Genomic DNA, 24677 nt, shown 5'->3' on the forward strand with positions numbered 1-24677 from the left:
GTGTGTGTGTTTATCTGTGTGTGTGTGTGCATGTGTTTATCTGTCTGTGTGTGTGTATGTGTGTGTGTGTTTGTGTGTGTGTGTGTGTGTGTGCGTGTGTGTGTTTGTGTGTGTGTGTGTTTATCTGTGTGTGTGTGCATGTGTTTATCTGTCTGTGTGTGTGTATGTGTGTGTGTTTGTGTGTGTGTGTGTTTATCTGTGTGTGTGTGTGTGCATGTGTTTATCTGTCTGTGTGTGTGTTTGTGTGTATGTGTTTGTTTGTGTGTGTGTTATCTGTGTTTGTGTGTGTGTGTGTGTTTTTATCTGTGTGTGTGCATGTGTTTATCTGTGTGTGTGTGTATGTGTGTGTGTGTGTTTATCTGTCTGTGTGTGTTTGTGTGTATGTGTTTGTGTGTGTGTGTGTTATCTGTGTGTGTGTATTTATCTGTGTGTGTGTGCATGTGTTTATCTGTCTGTGTGTTTGTGTGTATGTGTTTGTTTGTGTGTGTGTGTGTTTGTGTGTATGTGTGTGTGTGTTTATGTGTGTGTGTGTGTGTTTTGATCTGTGTGTATGTGTATGTGTTTCTGTGTGTGTGTGTGTGTGCGCGCGCATGTGTTTATCTGTGTGTGTTTGTGTGTGTGTGCATGTGTTTATCTGTCTGTGTGTGTGTATGTGTATGTGTGTGTGTTTGTGTGTGTGTGTGTTTATCTGTGTGTGTGTGCATGTGTTTATCTGTCTGTGTGTGTGTTTGTGTGTATGTGTTTGTTTGTGTGTGTGTGTTATCTGTGTTTGTGTGTGTGTGTGTGTGTGTGTTTTTATCTGTGTGTGTGTGCATGTGTTTATCTGTGTGTGTGTGTGTGTGTGTGTGTGTTTATCTGTCTGTGTGTGTGTGTGTTATCTGTGTGTGTGTGTTTATCTGTGTGTGTGTGTGTGTGCATGTGTTTATCTGTCTGTGTGTTTGTGTGTATGTTTGTTTGTGTGTGTGTTTGTGTGTATGTGTGTGTGTGTTTGTGTGTGTGTGCATGTGTTTATCTGTCTGTGTGTTTGTGTGTATGTGTTTGTTTGTGTGTGTGTGTGTTTGTGTGTATGTGTGTGTGTGTTTGTGTGTGTGTGTGCATGTGTTTATCTGTGTGTGTGTTTGTGTGCATGTGTTTATCTGTCTGTGTGTGTGTTTGTGTGTATGTGTTTGTTTGTGTGTGTGTGTGTTATCTGTGTTTTTGTGTCTGTGTGTGTGTGTTTTTATCTGTGTGTGTGTGCATGTGTTTATCTGTGTGTGTGTGTGTGTATGTGTGTGTGTGTGTTTGTCTGTGTGTGTGTGTGTGTTATCTGTGTGTGTGTGTTTATCTGTGTGTGTGTGTGTGTGTGTGTGTGCATGTGTTTATCTGTCTGTGTGTTTGTGTGTATGTGTTTGTTTGTGTGTGTGTGTGTGTGTTTGTGTGTTTGTGTGTGTGTGTTTGTGTGTGTGTGTGTGTGCATGTGTTTATCTGTGTCTGTGTGTGTGTGTATGAGAGAGAGGGAGAGAGAGAGAGGGAGAGAGACAGAAGGAGGAGACCCTTCACTTCAACAAGTCCAAGATCATCAAACACCTATCTACCCTAATCCAATGTACATAAATTGGTTATTTTTCATTCTCCCACTTTCTTCCTGATTCCCCTCAGAATAGACCACTCAGCCACACTAGGGACAATTAACCTCCGCGCCCGCATGTCTTTCAGGAAGAGGCAGGCAACTGCAGCAGCCAGAGGAAACTCAGCGCTGACGGAGAGGATGGTTCCATTAGAGGACCAGAGGGCACAGCCTCAGAATAGAAGGACGTCTCTTTAGTACTGAGGTGAGGAGGAACTCCTTCAGCTGAGTGGTGGTGAATCTGTGAAATCCGTGAAAAGCTTGCCTTGTACACTACTCCTACAGATCAGTTCAGGCTTCTGTATCTTCGGCCTAATGGGAGCTGGGAGAAGACAGATCGTCTGGGGTGGGAATGGTCTGATGATGCTGGCTGCTTTACTGAGGCAGCAAGAAGCGTAGACAGAGACCGCGACGGGTAGGCAGTCTTTTTGATGTGACACCCCCCCCCCCTTGTTTTGGACTGAAGACATTTTCCTTCTGGTGTATAGACCAACCGGAAGAATTTTGCTTGGGGTTTTGATCACTGTCATCTCACCCCACCCCTCCTTCACACCCCCTAGTGCTGATGTTTTTTGGTATACTGATTGTCTCAGCAATAGCAACCTCCTGATCCCCCAATACCCCTCCGATAGTACCTCTTCCCTACCATCCCCTGACATCTCATGTCAATCAACTGCAGTGACCCTCCCCACTCTACAATCTCCCATGGTGGGGAGAAGGGGCGAGCCTGGCAAGAAGAGAAGGGGGCCCTGGTAGGGAGAGAGCTGAGGGGGGCCTGGCAGGGAGAGAAATTGGGGGGGGGGCTTTTAGTGGGGGAGAGAGCGAGAGAGGGAGAGAGAGAGAGAGAGAGAGAGCGCGCGTCTCCGGGAGTGGTTTGTCAGGAGCACCATATTGCTGTACGTCTATCTGCAGGATGGGTGGGGTGTCTGTTGAGTAAATACCTTCCCATTTGGGATAGCCCCTCGAGACAGGCACAGCAAGCGATTGTTGCCATGGTAACCCGTGCATCGTTGGTTAAGTGCACTGTTCCAGACACCTAGGGGATTCTAGACCAACCTAGAGCTCTTGCCTCTGTCTTCACATGTCTGTCAAGAAGAGACAACCACATCCTACCCAGCAGGATACCAATCAACTAGATGCAACTAAAAATAAGGAAGTCTGCACATAAAATAATCGTTGCACTATCTTTGTAGAACGCTGATAATTATTTGTATGCCAGCATTTTACACTTTTCACTGAAAGCCATCACTTTGGAGCCCTCACCAATGCAAATTGTCCATGCCATTTTCTTGCATTTACCATTGGGCAGGAAGTACAGAGATCTGAAGCTCCTCACCACCAGGTTCAAGAGCAGCTTTGAATTGAATTGACTTTATTTCTTACATCCTCCACATACACGAGGAGTAAAAATCTTTACCTTACTTCTCCGTCTAAATGTGCAATGTGCAATCATGGTAATTTATAATAAATAGAACAGTCAATGTAACATAGAAACACACTCAAATCAGCGTGAGTTAATCAGTCTGATGGCCTGGTGGCTGGTACCAGCTTTCATGCTGGAATAGGCAAAAGCTGGTGAAGAAGGAAGCTAATAGGAGAGGAGAGTGGATTGTAACCATATAACCATATAACAATTACAGCATGGAAACAGGCCATCTCGGCCCTTCTAGTCCGTGCTGAACTCTTACTCTAACCTAGTCCCACCGACCTGCACTCGGCCCAGAACCTTCCATTCCTTTCCTGTCCATATAGCTGTCCAATTTAACTTTAAACGACAACATCAAACCTGCCTCAACCACTTCTGCTGGAAGCTCGTTCCACACAGCTACCACTCTCTGAGTAAAGAAGTTCCCCCTCATGTTACCCCTAAACTTTTGCCCTTTAACTCTCAATTCATGTCCTCTTGTTTGAATCTCCCCCATTCTCAATGGAAAAAGCCTATCCACATTAACTCTATCTATCCCCCTCATAATTTTAAATACCTCTATCAAGTCCCCCCTCAACCTTCTACGTTCCAAAGAATAAAGACCTAACTTGTTCAACCTTTCTCTGTGACTTAGGAGATGAAACCCAGGCAACATTTTAGTAAACCTCCTCTGTACTCTCTTAATTGTATTGACATCTTTCCTACAATTATGGGGGAAACGGAAGGAGGAGGGGCACCGGGGAGAAGTGATAGGCAGAAGGCCAGAGTGAGGAATTAAAGAACGGGGAAGGAGGAGGGAGAAAGGAATTATCAGAAGTGAGAAATCGGTGTCCATTCCATCGGGATGGAGACACCAAGACAGTATATGAGCTGATGTTCCTCCAACCTGAGACCGGCATCATCATGAAGAGAGGACCATGGACCGACGTGTTGGAACAGGAACCGCCAATGCCCTTGTAAGTTTTCTCTGCACTCTTTCAATCTTATTGACATCTTTGCTGTAGGTAGATGACCAAAACTGCGCGCAATACTCCAAATTAGGCCTCAACATAACATCCCAACTCCTGCACTCGGTACTTTGACTTATGAAGGCCAACGTGCCAAAAGACTTCTTTAAGACACTCTCTACCTGCGATGCCACTCTCAATGAATTACGGATCGGTATTCCCAGATCTCTTTGATCTACACCTCTCCTCAGTGCCCTACAGTGCTATGCAAAAGTCCTAGGCACCCTAGCTATATATATCGCCTAACACTTTTGCACAGAACTGTACCATTTAAATCACAAACAACAGGAATTCTGCAGATGCTGGAAATTCAAGCAACGCACATCAAAGTTGCTGGTGAACGCAGCAGGGCAGGCAGCATCTCTAGGAAGAGGTACAGTATTGGCGAGACCCGACGCAGACTGGGAGACCGCTTTGCTGAACACCTACACTCTGTCTGCCAGAGAAAGCAGGATCTCCCAGTGGCCACACATTTTAGTTCCACATCCCATTCCCATTCTGACATGTCTATCCACGGCCTCCTCTACTGTAAAGATGAAGCCACACTCAGGTTGGAGGAACAACACCTTATATTCCGTCTGGGTAGCCTCCAACCTGATGGCATGAACATCGACTTCTCGAACTTCCGCTAATGCCCCACCTCCCCCTCGTACCCCATCCGTTATTTATTTATATACACACATTCTTTCTCTCACTCTCCTTTTTCTCCCTTTGTCCCTCTGACTATACCCCTTGCCCATCCTCTGGGTCCCCCCCCTTGTCTTTCTCCCTGGGCCTCCTGTCCTATGATCCTCTCGTATCCCTTTTGCCAATCAACTGTCCAGCTCTTGGCTCCATCCCTCCCCCTCCTGTCTTCTCCTATCATTTTGGATCTCCCCCTCCCCCTCCCACTTTCAAATCTCTTACTAACTCTTCCTTCAGTTAGTCCTGACGAAGGGTCTCAGCCTGAAACGTCGACTGTACCTCTTCCTAGAGATGCTGCCTGGCCTGCTGCATTCACCATTTAAATCACCATGAGTTGTTGCTGGTCTCAGGCTTTCTGCTGCTTCAGAATCAGGTTTAACATCACCGGCACGTGCCATGAAATCTGTTAACTTTGTGGCAGCAGTACAATGCAATACATGATAGTATAGAAAAAAACTGTGAATTACAGTAAATATATATATACATACGTATATTAAATAGTTAAATAAGTAGTACAAAAATTTGAAAAAATTTAAAAAGCAGTGAGCATGGGTTCAATGTCCATTTGAACGCAGAGGGGAAGAAGCTGTTCCTGAATCGTTGAGTGTGTGCCTTCAGGCTCCTGTACCTCCTCCCTGATGGTAGTGATGACAAGAGGGGTCTTCAGGCTCCTGTCCATCCTCCCTGATGGTAGTGATGACAAGAGGGGTCTTCAGGCTCCTGTATCTCCTCCCTGATGGTAGTAATGAGAAGAGGGGCCTTCAGGCTCCAGTCCCTCCTCCCTGATGGTAGTAATGAGAAGAGGACATGTCCTGGGTGGTGGGGGTCCTCAATGACAGACACGGCCTTTTCGAGGCACTGTTCCCCAAAGATGTCTTGCATGCAACAGAGGCTAGTGACCATGATGGAGCTGACCAATTTTCCAACTCTCTGCAGCTTGCTTTGATCGTGTGCGGTAGCCCCACCTCCCACCCCCACCCCAACCGTACCAGACAGTGATGCAGCCAGTTAGAATGCTCTCCATGGTACATCTGTAGAAATTTGTGAGTGTCTTATGTGACATACCAAATCTCCTCAAACTCCTAATGAAATATAGCTACTGTCTTGCCTACTTTATAGTTGCGTCGACATGTTGGGACCAGGTTAGGTCCTCAGAGAGGTTGACACTCAGGAACTTGAAATTACTCATTCTCTCCACTTCTGATCCCCCTATGAGGATTGGTGTGTGTTCCCTCAACTTACGCTTTCTGAAGTCCACAATCAGTTCTTTGGTCTTACTGACGATGAGTGTAAGGCTGATGCTGCGACACCACTCAACGAGCTGATATCTCTCACTCCCGTACGCCCTCTCATCACCATCTGAAATTCTACCAACAATGGTTGTATCATCAGCAAATTTATAGATGGCATTTGAGCTGTGCCTAGCCACATGGTCATGGGTGTAGAAAGAGTAGAGCAGTGGGCTAAGCACACATCCCTGTGGAGCACCAGCGTTGATTGTCAGCAAAGTGGAGATGCTATTTCTGATCCACACAGATTGTGGTTTTCTGGTTAGGAAGCCGAGGATCCAACTGCAGAAGGAGGTACAGAAGCCCAGGTTCTGCAGCTTTTTGATAAGGACTACTATTCAATGATCTACTGTTCGAAATTAAACGATAAATACCAGTACACGCGGCACCAATTTGGCTTTTCAAGAGACTTTCCCCAATTTTCTTCTTTCCTCCAGTCGTTTCTTCCTGGCGAGGTGCTAATTCCAAGGAGCCAGAAGGTTTCCAGAACTTTTGCCAAGTGTCTGAGTGTCTTATATTGAGTAATGTCTCACTTCCATTCAGAGTAACCAATTGATACCTAGAAATGGGCTTCACTCTACCTTGGCATTCTAAGCATGTGCAATGCATAGTGCTAACAGCCACTCTAATCTAAAGTTCAAAGCTCAAAGCAAATTTTATTATCCGAGTCCATAAATGTCACCACATTCATTTTCCTGTGGGCAGACTCAACAAATCTATAGAATAGTAACTATGACGGGATCAATGAAAGATCAAGTAGATCATAAAAGACAAGCTGTCAAAATGCAGATATAAATAAATAGCAATAAATAACAAGAGCATAAAATAACAAGATAAAGAGACCTTAAGGTGAGGTCGTTGGTTGAGGGAATATCGCAACAGATGAACGTTGTTATCCTCTTTTGTTCAAGAGCCTGATGGTTGAGGGGTAGTAACTGTTCTTGAACCTGGTGGTGCGAGTCCTGAGGCTCTTGTACCTTCTACCAGATGGCAGCAGAAAGAAAAGAACATGGCCTGGGTGGTGAGGATCTTTGACGATGGATGCTGCAAAGTTTCATGTAGATGTGCTCAGTGGTTGGGAGGGTTTGACGTGCGATGTACTGGGTCAACTGTGATGTACCAGGTCAAATCCACCACCTTTGGTATGATTTTCTTGAGAAAGGTCATAGACTTGATGTCCTGAAAATGGCTTCACAGGTATAGTGGATGCTGAAGAAATCTCTTAGCAAACAAGCTTTCTTCACTAAGTAGAGGAGATGGAAACTTACTGTATGTTACAGTTGAATCATTGTTGAGGCTGCACCTTAACAATACAGATTTGGTCATCCTGTTATAGGAAAGAGTGGGTTAAACTACAAGATGTGTAGAAAAGATTTACAAGATTTAGTAAAGCAACAGCTTATATTCCAGCTGGGTAGCCTCCAACCTGATGGCATTAATATCAATTTCTCCTTCTGGGTAAAAAAAATTGTCTCTCCCCTCTTCTATTCCCCACTCCGGCCTCTTATCTCTTCTCATCTGCCTATTACCTACCCCTGGGTCCCCTCTTCCTTCCCTTTCTCCCATGGTCCACTCACCGCTCCTATCAGATTCCTTCCTCTCAACCTTTCCTACCCACCTGGCTCCACCTATCACTTTCTGGCTATCCCCTTTCCCCTCCCCCCGCCCCTCTTATTCTGGCATCTTCCCCCTTCCTTCCCATTCCTGATCTCAGCTCATAACGTCGACTGTTCATTCAATTCCTTAGATGCTGCCTGACCTGCTGATTTCCTCCAGCATTTTCTGTCTGTTGCTCTGGAGTTGCAAGGTCCTACCAGGGTCCGAGGGACTGGGTTGTAGAGAGAACTTAGGCAGGCTAGGACTTTGTTCCTTGGAATTGAGGGGACAGAGATGTGATCTAATGGAGGTGTATAACACAATAAAAATGTATCAGAATTGGGTTTAATATCACCGGCATAAGTTGCAAAATTTTTTGTTATGCAGCAGCAGTACAACATAATAATAGAAACTGTAAATTGAAGTAAGATGTATATGTATATTTTTTAAAAAGTTAAATTAAATATATAGTGCAAAAAGCAAAACAAAAGTAGTAAGGCAGTTCTGGTCACCTCACTATAGGAAGGATGTGGAAGCATTGGAAAGGGTACAGAGGAGATTTACCAGGATGCTGCCTGGTTTAGAGAGTATGCATTATGATCAGAGATTAAGGGAGCTGGGGCTTTACTCTTTGGAGAGAAGGAGGATGAGAGGAGAAATGATAGAGGTGTACAAGATAATAAGAGGAATAGATAGAGTGGATAGCCAGCACCTCTTCCCCAGGGCACCACTGCTCAATACAAGAGGACATGGCTTTAAGGTAAGGGGTGGGAAGTTCAAGGGGGATATTAGAGGAAGGTTTTTCACTCAGAGAGTGGTTGGTGCGTGGAATGCACTGCCTGAGTCAGTGGTGGAGGCAAATACACTAGTGAAGTTTAAGAGACTACTAGACAGGTATATGGAGGAATCTAAGGTGGGGGCTTATATGGGAGGCAGGGTTTGAGGGTCGGCACAACATTGTGGGCCGAAGGGCCTGTACTGTGCTGTACTATTCTATGTTCTATGTTCTAAGGCAGTGTGCATGGGTTCAACGTTCATTCGGAAATCTGATGGCCAAGGGGAAGAAGCTGTTCCTGAATCACTGAGTGTGTGTCTTCAGGCTTCTGTACCTCCTTCCTGATGGCAGCAATGAGAAGAGGGCATGTTCTGGGTGATGAGGGTCTTTAATGATGGATGCCACCCTTCCGAGGCATCGCTCCTTGAAGATGTCCTGGATACTGGATACTATGGAGGCTAGTGCCCATGATGGAGCTGACTGAGTTTACAACTTTCTGCAGTTTACTTTGATCCTGTGCAGTAGCCCCCCCCCCATCATGCCTGACAGCAATGCAGTCAGTTAGAATGCTCTGTAGACATTTGCAATTGTCGTTGGTGACAGTTGTAACCCATAGAATGTTTTTTTTTTGCTTTGCAATATACTGCTATCGTAAAACAACAAATTTCATGACATATGTCAGTGATAACAAATCTGATGCAGAGACACTCCATTCTGGGCCAGTAGTAGTGTCCTTTCTGAAACGATCAATAGCATTTAGATTAGATTAGATTATGAGGACACTCAATCCTTGTTTATTGTCATTTAGAAATGCATGCATTAAAAAATGATACAATGTTCCTCCAGAGAGAAATCACAAGAAAACACAGGACAAACCGAGACTAAAACTGACAAAACCTCATAATTATAACATATAGTTACAACAATGCAAAGCAATACCATAATTTGATAAAGAGCAGACCATGGGCATGGTAAAAAACGTCTCAAAGTCCCAATAGACTCATCATCTCACGCAGGCGGCAGAAGGGAGAAACTCTCCCTGCCATGAACCTCCAAGCGCCGCAAACTTGCCGATGCAGCACCATTGGAAGCACCTGACGGCAGCGGACTCTGAGTCCGTCCGAAAACTTCAAGCCTCCGACCAGCCCTCCGACACCGAGCACCGAGCACAATCCTCTGCCGAGCGCTTCGACCCTGCCCCGGCCACCGAGCAACAAACAAAGCCGAGGACTCGGGGGCCTTCCCCTCCAGAGACTCTGGATCACACAGTAGCTGCGGCAGCGAAGCAGGCATTTCAGAAGTTTCACCAGATGTTCCTCCGTGCTCTCACGTCTGTCTCCATCAAATCAGGGTTGTGCACGGCACCCTACTTGACAGATAACAGATATCACCACCGGGGTGGCCACTGCGAGCTGCATTGCGCCGCCATCTTCTCCTCCTGCCATCTTCTCCATTTAAAACCTCATCTGAAAAGAATACTATTATGAGTCCAGACAGGCTTGGGTTAAATTGTTTATCATCATCATGATTATGTCCCATGTCATATGGCGTTGGCGATCATGGTCTCATGTCCATGTTTGTTCTTGGCAAATTTTTCGACAGAAGTGGTTTGCTATTGCTGCCTTCTGGGCAGTGTCTTTACAAGATAGGTGACCCCAGCCATTACTCTTCAGAGATTGTCTGCCTGGCGTCAGTGGTCGCGTAACCAGGACTTGTGATGTGCACCGGCTGCTCGTACGACCATCCACCACCTGCTCCCGTGGGTTCATGTGACCCTGATTGGGATGGGGGGGTGCGAAGCAGGTGCTGCTCCTTGCCCAAGGGTGACCTGCAGGCTAGCAAAGGGAAGGAGTGAAGAAGTGCCCTACACCCCCTTTGGTAGAGATGTATCTCCACCCCGCCACTCAATCTTAACATCAGCTAAGACTGGCAAATGAAATTTAAATCCTTCTGCAAACCCTCTATTCCAATGGGGCAAACAATCCTTGTAGGCATTTTCGACTCAGTTCATGGCCATATTTCTGATTTGCAAACTGGTTTACAAACAGTTCTCAGGAATGAAGACGCAGGAAATTGCTGTTGTCAGAATCTAAAGCAACAAGCAATCACCTGCAGGAGCTCAGCAGGTTGAGCAGCTTTTGTGGGTGGTGGTGGAGGGGTGGGGAGGAATTGTTGATGTTTTGGGTTGAAACCATGCATCAGGATCTATGCAGGGTTTTGACACAAACTGCCAATTCCTTTGCTCCCCCCACCTTGCCACCCCACCCCAGAGATGGGACTGCACTGGCTGAGTCCACCCTGCAGAGTTCCCCTCAAGAACGGAACCCCACTGTGCCACACACAGCGTGCCAGAGAAACTCAGCAAATCAGGTCGCATCTATAGAGTGGAGTGAACAGGTCGAGTCTTGGCCTGAAACGTCGACTGTTTATTCCCTTCCATAGATGTTCCTCCAGCACTTTCTTTCTGTCTGTGTGTGCATGTTGTTTAAGATTTTATCTCTAGAACGTAGAAGACTAAGTGGAGATTTGAAAAAGATATACAAAATTATGAGGCGCGTAGATAGTGTAAATGCATGAGGACTTTTTCCACTAAGGTTGGGGGGGGCAGGGACTACAACCAGAGGTCATGAGTGAAGGGTGAAAGGTGAAAAGTTTAAGGGGAACATGAGGGGAAACTTCTTCACTCAGAGAGTGGTGAGAGTGAGGAAAGGGCAGCTAACGCAAGTGGTGCATGCGAGTTCAATTCCGACGTTTAAGAGAAGCTTGAACAGGTGCATGGATGGTAGGGGTATGGAGGGCTATTGTCCCAGTGCAGGTCAATGTGACTTGGCAATTTAAATGGCTCGGCACAGACTAGATGGGCCAATGGGCCTATTTCTCTGCTGTATGTTTTACGACTTAGTGAAACTCTTTCCGGCATCTGCAGAGTCTCTTGTGTTTAGGATCCCTGTTGTAATCCGGAAGTATAGTCTTGATAACTTTTGTCCTCCAATTCCAAGTAACTGTTCCAGAAAAGTTCCAATTGTAAGAATGCAACAAACTTGGCCGTTGATGGGTAATTGACATCCAAATCCTTTACCACACATAGGTAAGTTTCCAATGGTATTAGACATATGAGGTTATCCGCGCTGAGGATAGAATACCACCAATGAACTGACATCCACTTCTGGCCAGATATTATGCTTGCAGGGTGGAAATTGAAACCAAATTTAGACTGAGCTGATCCAAGAGATGTTCAATCCTCAGACCGGTGCCAAGTTTTACCTTACTTTGGAAGTGACCTATCTCTGCCCTGGTTCCATATTTGCTTCACCATTACGTGCCACCAAGCTCCTCTATAAAATCGATCATGCATCGCCCGGCAACAGAGCACACCTTCCCTGTGTCCGCCACAAGAGGCGGGATCTCCCGGTGGGCACCCACTTCAGTGTGACTTCCTATTTCCCTTCCGACATGTCAGTCCACGGCCACCTCTGCTGCCACGATGAGGCCACACTCAGGTTGGAGGGGCAACACCTCATATTCTATCTAGGTGGACTCCAATCTAATGATGAACATTGATTTCTCAAACTTTCAGTAACTTCTCCTCCACCCCCTCTTTTTCTATTCCCTGTTCTGAGAATGAAGAGTATACTGGCCAATACTAAACTAGGCATGACAACCCGCCTCAGAGCACTGAAATGTTACGTTTATCCAGTTATGTTATGTGGCTCAGAATGCTGGACAATATCTAGTAACATGAGGAAACGAATTGAAGCAGCAGAGGTGTGGCTTTTGAGGAGGAGGCAAAGAATATCATGGACGAAACGAATATCTAACGAGGATGTCATGAACAGAGCAAACACAAAAAGAGAAATAATGTATGAGATCATGAAAAGGCAACGTAACTTCATTGGACACGTGATTAGGAAAGAGGAGTTAGAATGCACGGTAATTATGGGAAAGATTGAAGGGAAGAAAGCAAGAGGAAGACAAAGACAAATGATGATGGAGACAGCAGCCAGAGAACCAGAAATGAATACCAATGAACTGACCCACTTGACCCGAAACAGGAGTGTGTGGGCCATGGCAGTCAAAGCTCAAACTGGGCATGGCACCTGATGATGATGATGATGATTCTGGTTCCCCATTCACCTGTTCTCTCCTCTTCACCTTCCCATCACCACCACCCCCCCGATGCCCCTCCTCCTTCCCTTTCTTCCACGGTCCGCTCTCCTCTCCTATCAGATTCCTTCTTCTTCAACCTTTTACCTGTTCCACCTATCACCTCTCAGCTTCTTACTTCATCTCTCCTTCCCCACCCATCCACTTTCCTCCCCACCTGGTGTCACTTAGCAACTGCCAGCTTGTGCTCCTCCTCCTCCCACCCCTCCCACCTTCTCGTTCAGGTTTCTGCCCCCCTCTTTTCCAGTCCTGAAGAAGGGTGTCAGCCTGAAACGTCAACGGTTTGTTCCCCTGCATAGATGCTGCCTGACCTGCTGAGTTCCTCCAGCATTTAGTATGTGTTGCAATAGAGTATACCAACTCAAAGATGTTCTTTCAGTTTGTTGTTCTGACCGTTTGTGGATACGACGAGCTTTTATACCGTTTGATTTCTCCAGTGGTGTAAAAAATAGACTGAAAAGAAAACAAGAAAAAAAGCTCAAGTGGAATCTACTTGTCTTTGTGCGAAAAACTCAGTGCAAAACGTTTTCTAAATTTAGATTCAGATCTACTTATCACATCTACATAGAAACATTTAGTGAAATGTGTCGTTTGTGTTGACAACCAACACACCCAAGGATGCGCTGGGGGCGGCCCGCGAGTGTTGCCACACATTCCGGTGCCAACATAGCATGCCCTCGGTACCTGGCAGAACAACACAGAGCTCCGCGGAACAGAACATACCAGGGAACAGAACAACAGCAAAACAAGCCCCGTTCCTCCCGTCCTCTCTAAAAGCACAGTCCAAGCTACCTTCAGTCTCCAGCCTGCAGCAGACACCTGGATTCACAGACATTGGGCCCCTTATTTATTTATTTATTGAGATACAGCATGGAATATGCCCTTCTGTCCCTTCGAACCACGTTGCCCAGCAATCCTGTGATCCTCACCTAATCACGGGACAATTTACAATAACCAATTAACTTACCAGTGTGGCGCGTGGCCAACTGGTTAGAGCGTTGGGCTCACAATCTGAAGGTTGTGGGTTTGAGTCTCGGCCAAGGCAGCGTGTTGTGTCTTCAAGCAAGGCACTGCTCCAGTCCACCCAGATGAAAATGGGTACTGGCAAATGCTGGGGGTTAATCTCGCGATAGACTGGTGTCCTATCCGGGGAGGGGGGAGGGAGTCTTGTACTCTCAGTCACTTCACGCCGCAGAAACTGGTGTAAGCACCGGCCTGATGGGCCACAAGGCTTTGACTTTAACTTTTTAATTAACTTACCAACCGGTATGTCTTTGGACGGTGGGAGGAAACCGGAGCACCCGGAGGAAACCCACGCGGTCTCGGGGAGAACGTACAAACTCCTTACAGGCAGCAGCGGGAATTGAACCCCGGCCACCTGTGCTGTAAACCGTTGTGCTAACCACTATGCTACCATGCAGCCCTATAAATGTACTATAGCAGTCATTTTTAATTAAATGTAGGCATCTCGGAGACCAGGCTGATCATCAGTTTGTTCAGGATCAGCAGTGACGGTGGCGATCAGCCATTCACTAATTCGCCTGAAATCCTCTTTCTGTAGATCAGCGGGTTCCCAAGCTGGGGTCCACGGACCTCTCGGTTAATGGATTGGGTCCATGCCATTAAAAAAAAGGTTGGGAACCCTGCTACAGATTTTCTCCCCTCTGAAATGGGAAAGGATATTCACTGTTTCCTTCAGTTTATAGGATTCTGTTCTGTTTTACAGAATCTTGTCACCTCAAAAGTACTAAATACTTCCACGAGCTTTAATCTGGACCAGATACAACAGAACTGTATAACAGTACAGAAAAAATTTACAGGGATGTTGTCAGGTCTGGAGGACCTGAGTTATATGGAAAGATTGAATAGGTTATGACTGTATGCTTTAGAATGTAGCAAGATTGAAAGGAGATTTGATAGAGGTATGCAAAATTATAACGGATATACATAGGGAAGTAATCAGGTGTTTTCCACCGAGGTTGAATGGGATAAAGGTGAAAGGTGAAAAGTTTAAAGGGAACACGAGGGGAAACCTCTTCACTCAGAGGGTCGTGAGAGTGTGAAATGAGCTGCCAGGGCAAGTGGTGGATGCGAGTTCGATTTCAACGTTTAAGAGAAGTTTGGATGGGTACATGGATGGGAGGGGTATGGAGGGCGATGGGAGTAGCCAGTTTAAATGGTTCGTCGTGGACAAGATGGGCTGAAGGGCCTGTTTCTGTGCTGCAATTCTCTGTGACTCTATGAATCCCCATCTGTCGTTCGACTGCAGCTGCAAAATGCTTATTTTCACGATTCAGCAATGTCCCTGAGATTTATTTATTTATTTATCCATCTATCTATTTATTTACTTATTTACTGATCAGCCATGGTGAAATGACGGAGCAGACTCGATGGGCCAAATGGCCTAATTCTGCTCCTATATCTTAGGCTCTCATCACCTAACTAAGGTTAAATCGAGGATGTCAGGGGCTTTCGCTTTGAAGGTTTTCTCTGTTTCATGGCTGTCTGTGGGGAAAATGAATTTAGGGTTGGATACTGCATACACATTTTTGATAATAAATATACTTTGAATCATTGGGCGGGAGGGAGGCACAGATGCCAAAGTCCCACAACACTAAGTTCAAGAACAGCTACTTCCCTTCAAGAATTTGGCTCTTGAACCAACCAGATCTCCCCTGATCTCTTTTTCAGTAACAGCAACACTGTGACCACTTTGGCTACTTTGCACATCAATTAACTGCATTTAATTTCTGTTCTGATTGTGCTCTTTCTTGTAAAAATTTTGTATAATTAATGTTAACATATTGATGCAGCTACAAAAACAAGGCACAACAGCGGCTATATTTCATTAGGAGTTTGAGAAGATTTGGTAAGCCACCAAAGGCACTTTACTTTACTTTGTTGTCGCCAAACAATTGATACTAGAGCGTACAATCATCACAGCGATATTTGATTCTGCGCTTCCCACTCCCTGGAGTACAAATCAATAGTAAATATTAAAAATTTAAATTATAGATCATAAATAGAAAATAGAAAAATGGGAAGTAAGGTAGTGCAAAAAAACCGAGAGGCAGGTCCGGATATTTGGAGGGTACGGCCCAGATCCGGGTCAGGATCCGTTCAGCAGCCTTATCACAGTCGGAAAGAAGCTGTTCCCAAATCTGGCCGTACGAGTCTTCAAGCTCCTGAGCCTTCTCCCGGAGGGAAGAGGGACGAAAAGTGTGCTGGCTGGGGTGGGTCGTGTCCTTGATTATCCTGGCAGCACTGCTCCGACAGCGTGTGGTGTAAAGTGAGTCCAAGGATGGAAGATTTCTACAGACATACCATGGAGAGCATTCTGACAGGCTGCATCAACGTCTAGTATGGGGCACTACTGTATAGGATCACAATAAGCTGCAGAGAGCTGTAAACTTAGTCATCACTATCATGGGCACTGGCCTCCGTAGTATCCAGGACATTTTTAAGGAGTAGTGCCTCAAAAAGGCAGCATCCATCATTAAGAACCCCATTACCCAGGTCATGCCCTCTTCTCATTGCTACCATCAGGAAGGAGATACAGAAGCCCGAAGACACACACTCAGTGATTCAGGAACAGCTTCTTCCCCTCTGCCATCCAATTTCTGAATAGACATTGAACCCATGAGCACTACCTCACAACTTTATTAATTCTATTTTAGTACTACTTACTTAATTTAACTACTTAATGTAAATATACTTACTGTAATTCACAATTTTCTCTATTTTGTGTTACATAGTACTGCTGTCACAAAGACAACAAATTTCATGACATATGTAGTTGATATTAAATCTGACTCTGACTTCTTTATGTTCCTGTAAACACCTGCAAAAAAAAAGAATCTCAAGGTAGTATATGGTAACATATAGATACATATTTTGATAATAAATTTTACTTTGACTTTGACTTGGTCTCTGTGTGTGTCTGGTCTCTCTTTCCCTCTCGTTCTGGGAGCTAGTGCTGGAGGCCAGGGTCTTGGGCAAGGATTAATCGACACAGTTTGTGGATTGGACTCTGTAGTTCACATTATGATGTGTTTCTGGTTTCTGGTCGCTCCTTTTTCTGGTTGCTGTTTTGTGTGATTTTGATTGGAATGGGCTGGATCTGCCGGCTGAAATTGACAGATGGCTCAGAGCTAGACTGAACTGAACTGAGCTAAACTGAGTATGCCCGGCCTCTTTCAATGACTTTGGGGCTTGGTGTATATTCTGTTTTTCACTCTTTTTCTTTTGCTGTTTGTGCAATTGTTTTTTTTGCAAGTTGGAGGCTTGATGGTTTTCTTTGTTTCATGGCTGTCTGTGGAGAAGACGAGTCTCAGGGTTGTGTACTGCACACATACTTTAATAATAGGTGTACTTTAACTCTTTGACTTTGACGTGTGCTTGTGTTTAGGATAATGAACTCAATCTGACTTTGACTGCAAGAGACACACAGACACAGAAACTCACTGGTTGTTCCCACTCTGCACATTCGACTATAATGACTTTGGTCAATGGTACGTCGGTACGAATAGCAGTCTACATTCCCATGCTTTGTTCAAAGTTTGAAGTTCAAGGTTCAAAATAAATTTATTACTCGAGTCCGTCTGTCACTGGCCGGCTGGCGGCGTAGTGGCATCAGCGCCGGACTTCGGAGCGAAGGCTCCCGAGTTTGAATCCAGCCGGCTCCCTTGCACGCTTTCCATCCGTGCTGGGTTGAGCGTCGAGCTACTAACTCGGCCTCGTAAAAATGAGAAAGCCTGCTAAAAAAATGCCTTCATGACGGCGTCCCGATGACTCTACTCGGAGTTAAGGGCTTTCTTCTTCTTCTTCTTCTTCTTCTTCTTCTTCACGTCTGTCACCACATACTACCTTGAGATTCATTTTCTGGTTGGTGTTCACTGCAAATGCTAAGAAACACAATAGAATCAATAACAAGCTGAAATGTGGTTGCAAAAGACCAATGTGTCAACGACACCTAACTGTGCAAATACAAAAATAAAAATAAATAAGCTGTAAATATCGAGAATATGATTTGTAGAGTCCTTGAAAGTGAGTCCATAGGGTGTGCAATCAGTTCAGTGTTAGAGTAAGTGAAGTTATCTCCTCTGGTTCAAGAGCCTGATGGTTGATGGATAAAGACTGTTCCTGAACCTGGTGGTGTGGAACCTGATACCTCCTTCCTAATGGCCGCAGCAAGAAGACAGCATGACCTAGATGGCGGGGGTCCTTGAGGATGGATGCTGCTTTCCTGCAACAACCCTCCTTGTAGATGCGCTCGGTGGTGAAGAGGGCTTTACTCATGATGGACTGGGCTGTATCCATTACTCTTCATGGGCTTTTCCGTACAGGGGCATTGGTGTTTCCATACCAAACTATGATGCAGTCAAAATACTCTCCATGACACATCTATAGAAGTTTGTCAAAGTTTTAGATGACATACTGAATCTTTGCAAACTCCTAAGCAAGTAGAGGTGCTGCCATGCTTTCTTTATAATAACCAGTTATATGCTGGACCGAGACAGATCCTCTGAAATAAAAACACCAAGGAACTTAAAGTCTCCATCTCTGATCCCCTGATGAGGACTGGCTCCTGGTCTTCCAGTTTCCTCCTCCTGAACTCAATAATCAGCTCTTTGGTTTTGTTGACATTGAGTGAGAGGTGGGTGCTGTGGTTGTTGTTAGCGCTGGTGTTGATAAATTCCCCCTGCATTCACTTTGCCACAACTCACAGCAAACATTGAAACAAAGAGAAACATAGAAAACCTTCAGCACAATACAGACCCTTCGGCCCACAAAGCTGTGCCGAACATGTCCTTACCTTAGAAATTACCTAGGGTTACCCGTAGCCCTCTATTTTTCTGAGCTCTGTGTACCTGTCCAGGAGTCTCTTAAAAGACCCTATCGTATCCGCCTCCACCACTGTCACCGGCAGCCCATTCCACACACTCACCACTCTCTGCGTAAAAAAACTTACCCCTGACATCTCCTGTGTACCTACTTCCAAGCACCTTAAAACTGTGTCGTCTCGTGCTAACCATTTCAGCCCTGGGAAAAAGCCTCTGACTATCCCCACGATCATTACCTCTCAACACCTTATACACCTCTATCAGGTCACCTCTCATCCTCCGTCACTCCAAGGAGAAAAGGCCGAGTTCACTCACCCTGTTCTCGTAAGGCATGCTTCCCAACATTCTGAACTTTGGGAAAGTAATGGTTTACCACAACCACATCACCCCAGCAATGGCATTACCGTGCAAGGCACATGAGTGTGAACTCTGCTTTCAAAGCCTGTAGTTCAATGAAATACTGCGAGCATTTCCTTTAAAGAACACACCAGTCTTAAGGCCATTTACTCAGTCGATCCAAATCCAGCAGCAGGCAACACTTCACCTGTTGGGATCATCTATTGATGCACATTGGCGAGACCCAACGTGGATTGGGAGACCGTTTCATTTAGCACCTTCTCTCCATCCGCAACAAACAGGATTTTCCAGTGGCCGAACGTTTTAATTCCAATCCCCATTCCAACATAGAACTATAGAACCATAGAACATTACAGCACAGAAACAGGCCTTTTGGCCCTTCTTGGCTGTGCTGAACCATTTTTCTGCTTAGTCCCACTGACCTGCACCTGGACCATATCCCTCCATACACCTCCCATCCATGTACCTGTCCGAGTTTTTCTTAAATGTTAAAAGTGAGCCCGCATTTACCACTTGACCTGGCAGCTCATTCCACACTCCCACCACTTTCTATGTGAAGAAGTCCCCCCCAATGTTCCCTTTAAACTTTTCCCCCTTCACCCTTAACCCATGTCCTCTGGTTTTTTTCTCCCCTTGCCTCAGTGGAAAAAGCCTGCTTGCATTCACTCTATCTATACCCATCATAATTTTATATACCCTCAAAACTAATCAATAAGCTTCAAGACCTTGTTGGTCGGTCCATAATCCATGGTCTCCACTACTGCCACTTTGGGGCCACTATCAAGTTGCAGCAACCAACCTGACGACATGAATATCGATTTCCCCAACTATCAGTAATTTGTCCTCCTTTCCCTTCTCTCTTCCGCCGTTCCCCACTGTAGCTCCCCTCTTACTTCTTCTCTCCTCCCCCTGGGCCCCTTTCCCCTTTCCTTTCCCCTTTCCTTTCCCCCCATGGTCCATTCCCCTCTCCTATCAGAATCATTCTTCTTCAGCCCTTTACCTTTTCCACCTATCACTCCCTAGCTTCTCGCTTCATCCTACTTGGCGTATCTATTGAGATAGAGTGTGGAACAGGCCCTTCGAGCCACACCACCCAGCAACCCCCGATTCAACCCTAGTCTAGTCACGGGACAATTTTTACAATGACAAACTAACCAACTAAGCAGGACATCTTTGGACTGTGGGAGGAAACCAGAGCACCTGGAGAAAACCCACGCATTCCACGGGGAGGACGTACAGAGACTCCTTACAGAGGACATCAGAATTGAATTCCAGACTCCAAACCCCCAAGCTGCATTAGTGTCACATTAACTGCTATATTTTCCTTCGCCCATTACCTTCTAGCTTGTACTTCTCTTCCCTGCACCTTATTATTCCGGCTTCTCACACCCCCACCCCCAGCAACCCCCAACCATCATTTCCAGTCCTGATGAAGAATCTTGGCCCAAAACGATGACGAGTTATTCCTTTCCATAGATGCTGCCAGACCTGCTCAGTTCCTCTGGCATTTTGCATGTGTCACTCCAGCAGCAGAATTCATCCCCTTCGAGTTTACTAACTCTGACTCATAATTTAGTATCAGCTACAAATTCAATGACTAATTATTCTTTTCAGGAGCCCATCGATGACCAACTGAACCAAAGATCTGAAAGATGAATAAGATGCTTTCACAGTCTGACTATGGGTAAAATATCGGTTTGCTACAGGTTTGATGACTACTTATAGTGCAATACACCAGCAGCTTTGCATACCTCGGATACTGCCAGTTCAGAATCAGGATCAGGTTTAATATCACCGGCATATGCCATGAAATTTGCTGTCTTTGCATCAAAAGTACAAAATAATAAAAACTGTGAATTACAGTAAGTATATATATATATATATATATATATTTATTTATGTATTAGATAATAAATAAGTAGTGCCAAAAAAGCTAGTGAGGTAGAAATTGGAGAGCAGAGGGGAAGAAACTGTCCCTGAATCATTGAGTGTGTGCCTTCAGGCTCCTGTACCTCCTTCCTGATGGTAGCAATGAGAACAAGGCATGACCTGGGTGTTGGGGCATCCTTAATGATGGATGCTGCCTCTCTGAGACATCGCTCTTTGAAGATGACTCGATGAGGAGGCAAAAACAAAAAGGATTGGTTTTAAACTACCGGCATTTGCCAATGCTCTGTGCAGCCGATGAGGTGCTTCTGACAGTGCAGGACGAGGTTCACCACCACTTCAACAACAATGGGCCTGCTCTATCTGTCTGTCTCTCCGTCTATGTGTCTACTACATAGGTATCTGCCTGTCCATATATCTATTATCCATCAGTCTGTCTCTCCATCTATTGAACTGCCTATCCATCAATCTGTCTATCTATCCATCTATCTATCTATGTCTATCTATCTCTCCATTGTTGTTGTTTCTCTCCATACCTCATGGTGCATCAGATGGCAACCCATTTTGAATTAAATTGACTTTATTTCTTACATCCTTCGCATTCATGAGGAGTCAAAATCTTAACATTATGTCTCCGTCTGAATGTGCAATGTGCAATTTATAGTAATTTATAATAAATAGTATGTACGACAGGACAGTCAATATAACATAGAAATACAATTGTATCAGCATGAATTAATCAGTCTGCTGGCCTGGTGGAAGAAGCTGTCCCGGAGCATGTTGGAGCGGTTGGAACAGTTTCTTCAGCGAGGCCGAGTTGCTAGCTCGATGCTCAACCCAGCACTGATGGAGAGCGTACCAGGAGCCGGCCAGATACGAACTCATGACCACTCACCTCAAAGTCCGGTGCTAGTGCCCTACGCTGCCAGCTGGCATACGTCTATTCATCTTTCTATGTTTCCATAGGGGCTGCTTATCTATCCATTTATCTACAGTACCAAGCAAAAGTCTTGGGCACTTATGTGTAGTTAGGGGGTGCCTAAGCCTTTAGCACAGTACTGTCTTTGTCAACGTGGAGTGGAGAGCGAGTTTGTAAATCTGACGGGAGCAAAGGGTGTTGGGAATGGCGAGAGTGGAGTGACACGGGAGGGGTGTGGGGCAGTTGGCAGAGATGGAGTGCCAGGGGGGCGGGGCCTGGCGCAGGTGCAGACACACCCAGCCCCGAGACACCAGGCAAGGTCATTTGATTCCAAATAATTGGTTTATTGATCATTACAGAATGTCTCTCTGGTGCTTCCCGTTCCCTCTCCTCTCCCTTCCCCTTTTCCCAACCAGAATTCCCCTCTTCCTGCTGCCCTTCCCTCTCTCAGTCCACAACAGAGATCCACATCAGAATCAGGTTTATCATCACTCACGTGTTATGAAATTTGTGTTTTTTTTACGGCAGCAGTCCGGTGCAGTACATAAAATTACTGCAGTACTGTGCACAGGTCTCACGCACCCTTGCTCTATGTATATGTGCCTGAGACTTTAGCACAGTACTGTGTTTTTCCATCCATCTGTCCATTGTTCTTTCTTTCCATCTATCTCTGTTTATTTATCAATCCATATGTCTTGTCTATCTGTCTATGTACATATCTATGATGTGTCTATCTCTCTGTCTGTCTGTCTACCTCTCTGTCTATTTATCTAACTATATAGCTCTCTATCTGTCCGTCTATCTGTCTAGCTGTCTGTCTGTCTTCCCGGCTATATCTATCTGTCTGTCTGTCTATCTATCTGTCTGTTTATCCATCCGTCTGTCTATCTAACCGTCTCTCTATCCATCTCTGTATCCATCTGTCTATCCGACTATCTATCTGTCTATCTATCTATCTGTTTGTCTATCTGTCTGTCATTCTATCTCTCTATTTACTCGTGTATTTACTCGGGATGCCAGTGTTGTCGACGAGCCCCAGCATTTATTGCCCATCAACATTTGCCCTGGAAAAGGGGCTGGTGAGGCCTAGCTTTAAACTATCCTTAAAGTGAACAAGGTCGCGCAGTTCAGTGGAGCACAGATTCTTGCGTTGGAACCACCAGCAATGACAGGGTTACAGTTAGATTGATCTTGGAGCAGGTCAGCACAACATCTCGAGCCAAAGTGTGCTCTACTGTTCCGTGAAGTTCAAAGTTCAAAGTAAATTTATTATCAAAGTACATGCATGCAAGCAGCCAGAAAACTTCTCTACCCCACCTCCACAGGCTCATATTGTGACCTCTGCCCCTCTCTCTGGCACTGCTCTGCCAGCTCCTGGGATTCGGCTTTCTTGCACTCAAACGCCTCCTCAATCCGGTCTTCCCAAGGCACTCTCAATTCTCCCATGACCACCTGCTTCGAGGTTTCTGTCAGAATGACCCTGTCAGGCCTCTGGGATGATGATGTGATGAAGTCAGGGAATTTTAATTGCTTACCAACTTTCGATCCACTTCCAGTTGCCAGTCAGGCGCCATGGCGAACAGTTACTTCACTGATGGTGTGCCCCAGAGCAACCTAGAATGTATCTCAGCATCACCAAATACAACCCTGGGGGTCACTTTCTTGGGGACATACTCAATAAGTCTATAGAATTATAACCATAACAGCATCAATGAAAGACCGTGCCAACTTGGGTGTTCAGCATGTGTGCAAAAGGCATAGATAAGATAAGGCATCCGTTAGTCTTACAAGACCATGGATCTGCACCTGGAAAGTCTTCACTCTCCAGGGCACAGGCCTGGGCAAGGGTGTATGGAAGACCAGCAGTTGCCCATGCTGCAAGCCTCCCCTCTCCATGACACCAATGTTGTCCAAGGGAAGGGCATTAGGACCCATACAGCTTGGCACCAGTGTCGTCGCAGAGCAATGTGTGGTTAAGTGCCTTGCTCAAGGACACAACACGTTCCCTCGGCTGGGGCTCGAACTCACAACCTTCGGGTCGCTAGTCCAATGCCTTAACCGCTTGGCCACGTGCCACAGACAGTGCAAATACAAAAAGAAAGAAATAATAATAATAATAAATAAGCAATACAGTGCCTATAAAAAGTATTCACCCCCTTGGAAGTTTTCATGTTTTATTATTTTACAACATTGAATCACAGTGGATTTAATGTGGCTTTTTTTTGACACTGATCAACAGAAAAAGACTCTTCCATGTCACCGTGAAAACAGATCTCTACAAGGTGATCTAAATTAATTACAGGTATAAAACACAAAATAATTGAATGCATAATATTCACCCCCTCCCCCTTAATATGACACACCAAATCATCACTGGTGCATCCAACTGGTTTTAGAAGTCACATAATCAGTTAAATGGAGATCTGTTTTTGGAGACCTGTGTGCAGTCAAGGTGTTTCAATTGACTGTAGTGAAAATGCACCTGTATCTGGAAGGTCCAACTGCTGGTGCATTAGTATCCTGGCAAAAACTACACCATGAAGACAAAAGAACACTCCAAGCAACTGCGTGAAAAGGTTATTGAAAAGTCAGGAGATTGATACAGGAGAATTTCCAAGTCACTGAATATTTCTTGGAGTACAGTTAAAGTCAATCATCAAGAAATGGAAATAATATAACACAACTGTAAATTTGCCTAGAGCAAGCCGTCCTCAAAAACTGAGTGACCGTGCAAGAAGTCTAGAGAGGGCAGTCACCAAGAGACCTATGACAACTCTGGAGGAGTTACAAGCTTCAGTGGCTGAGATGGGAGAGACTGCACATACAACAACTGTTACCCAGGTGCTTCATCAGTTGCAGCTTTATGGGAGAGTTGCAAAGAGAAAGCCACTGTTGAGAAAAACTCTCATGAAATCTCAGCTTGAGGGCATATGGGAGACTCCGAAGTCAGCTGGAAGAAGGTTCTATAATTCAATGAAACCAAAATTGAGCTTTTTGGCCATCAGTCTAAACGCCGTGTTTGGTAGAAGCCAAACACCACACATCAGCAAAAACACACCATCCCTACCATGAAGCATGGTGGTGGCTGCATCATTCTGTAGGGATTCTTCACTGCAGCAGGCCC

This window comes from Mobula hypostoma, chromosome 28 (assembly GCF_963921235.1).
Source record: "Mobula hypostoma chromosome 28, sMobHyp1.1, whole genome shotgun sequence".
In the NCBI taxonomy this organism is placed as follows: Eukaryota; Metazoa; Chordata; class Chondrichthyes; order Myliobatiformes; family Myliobatidae; genus Mobula; species Mobula hypostoma.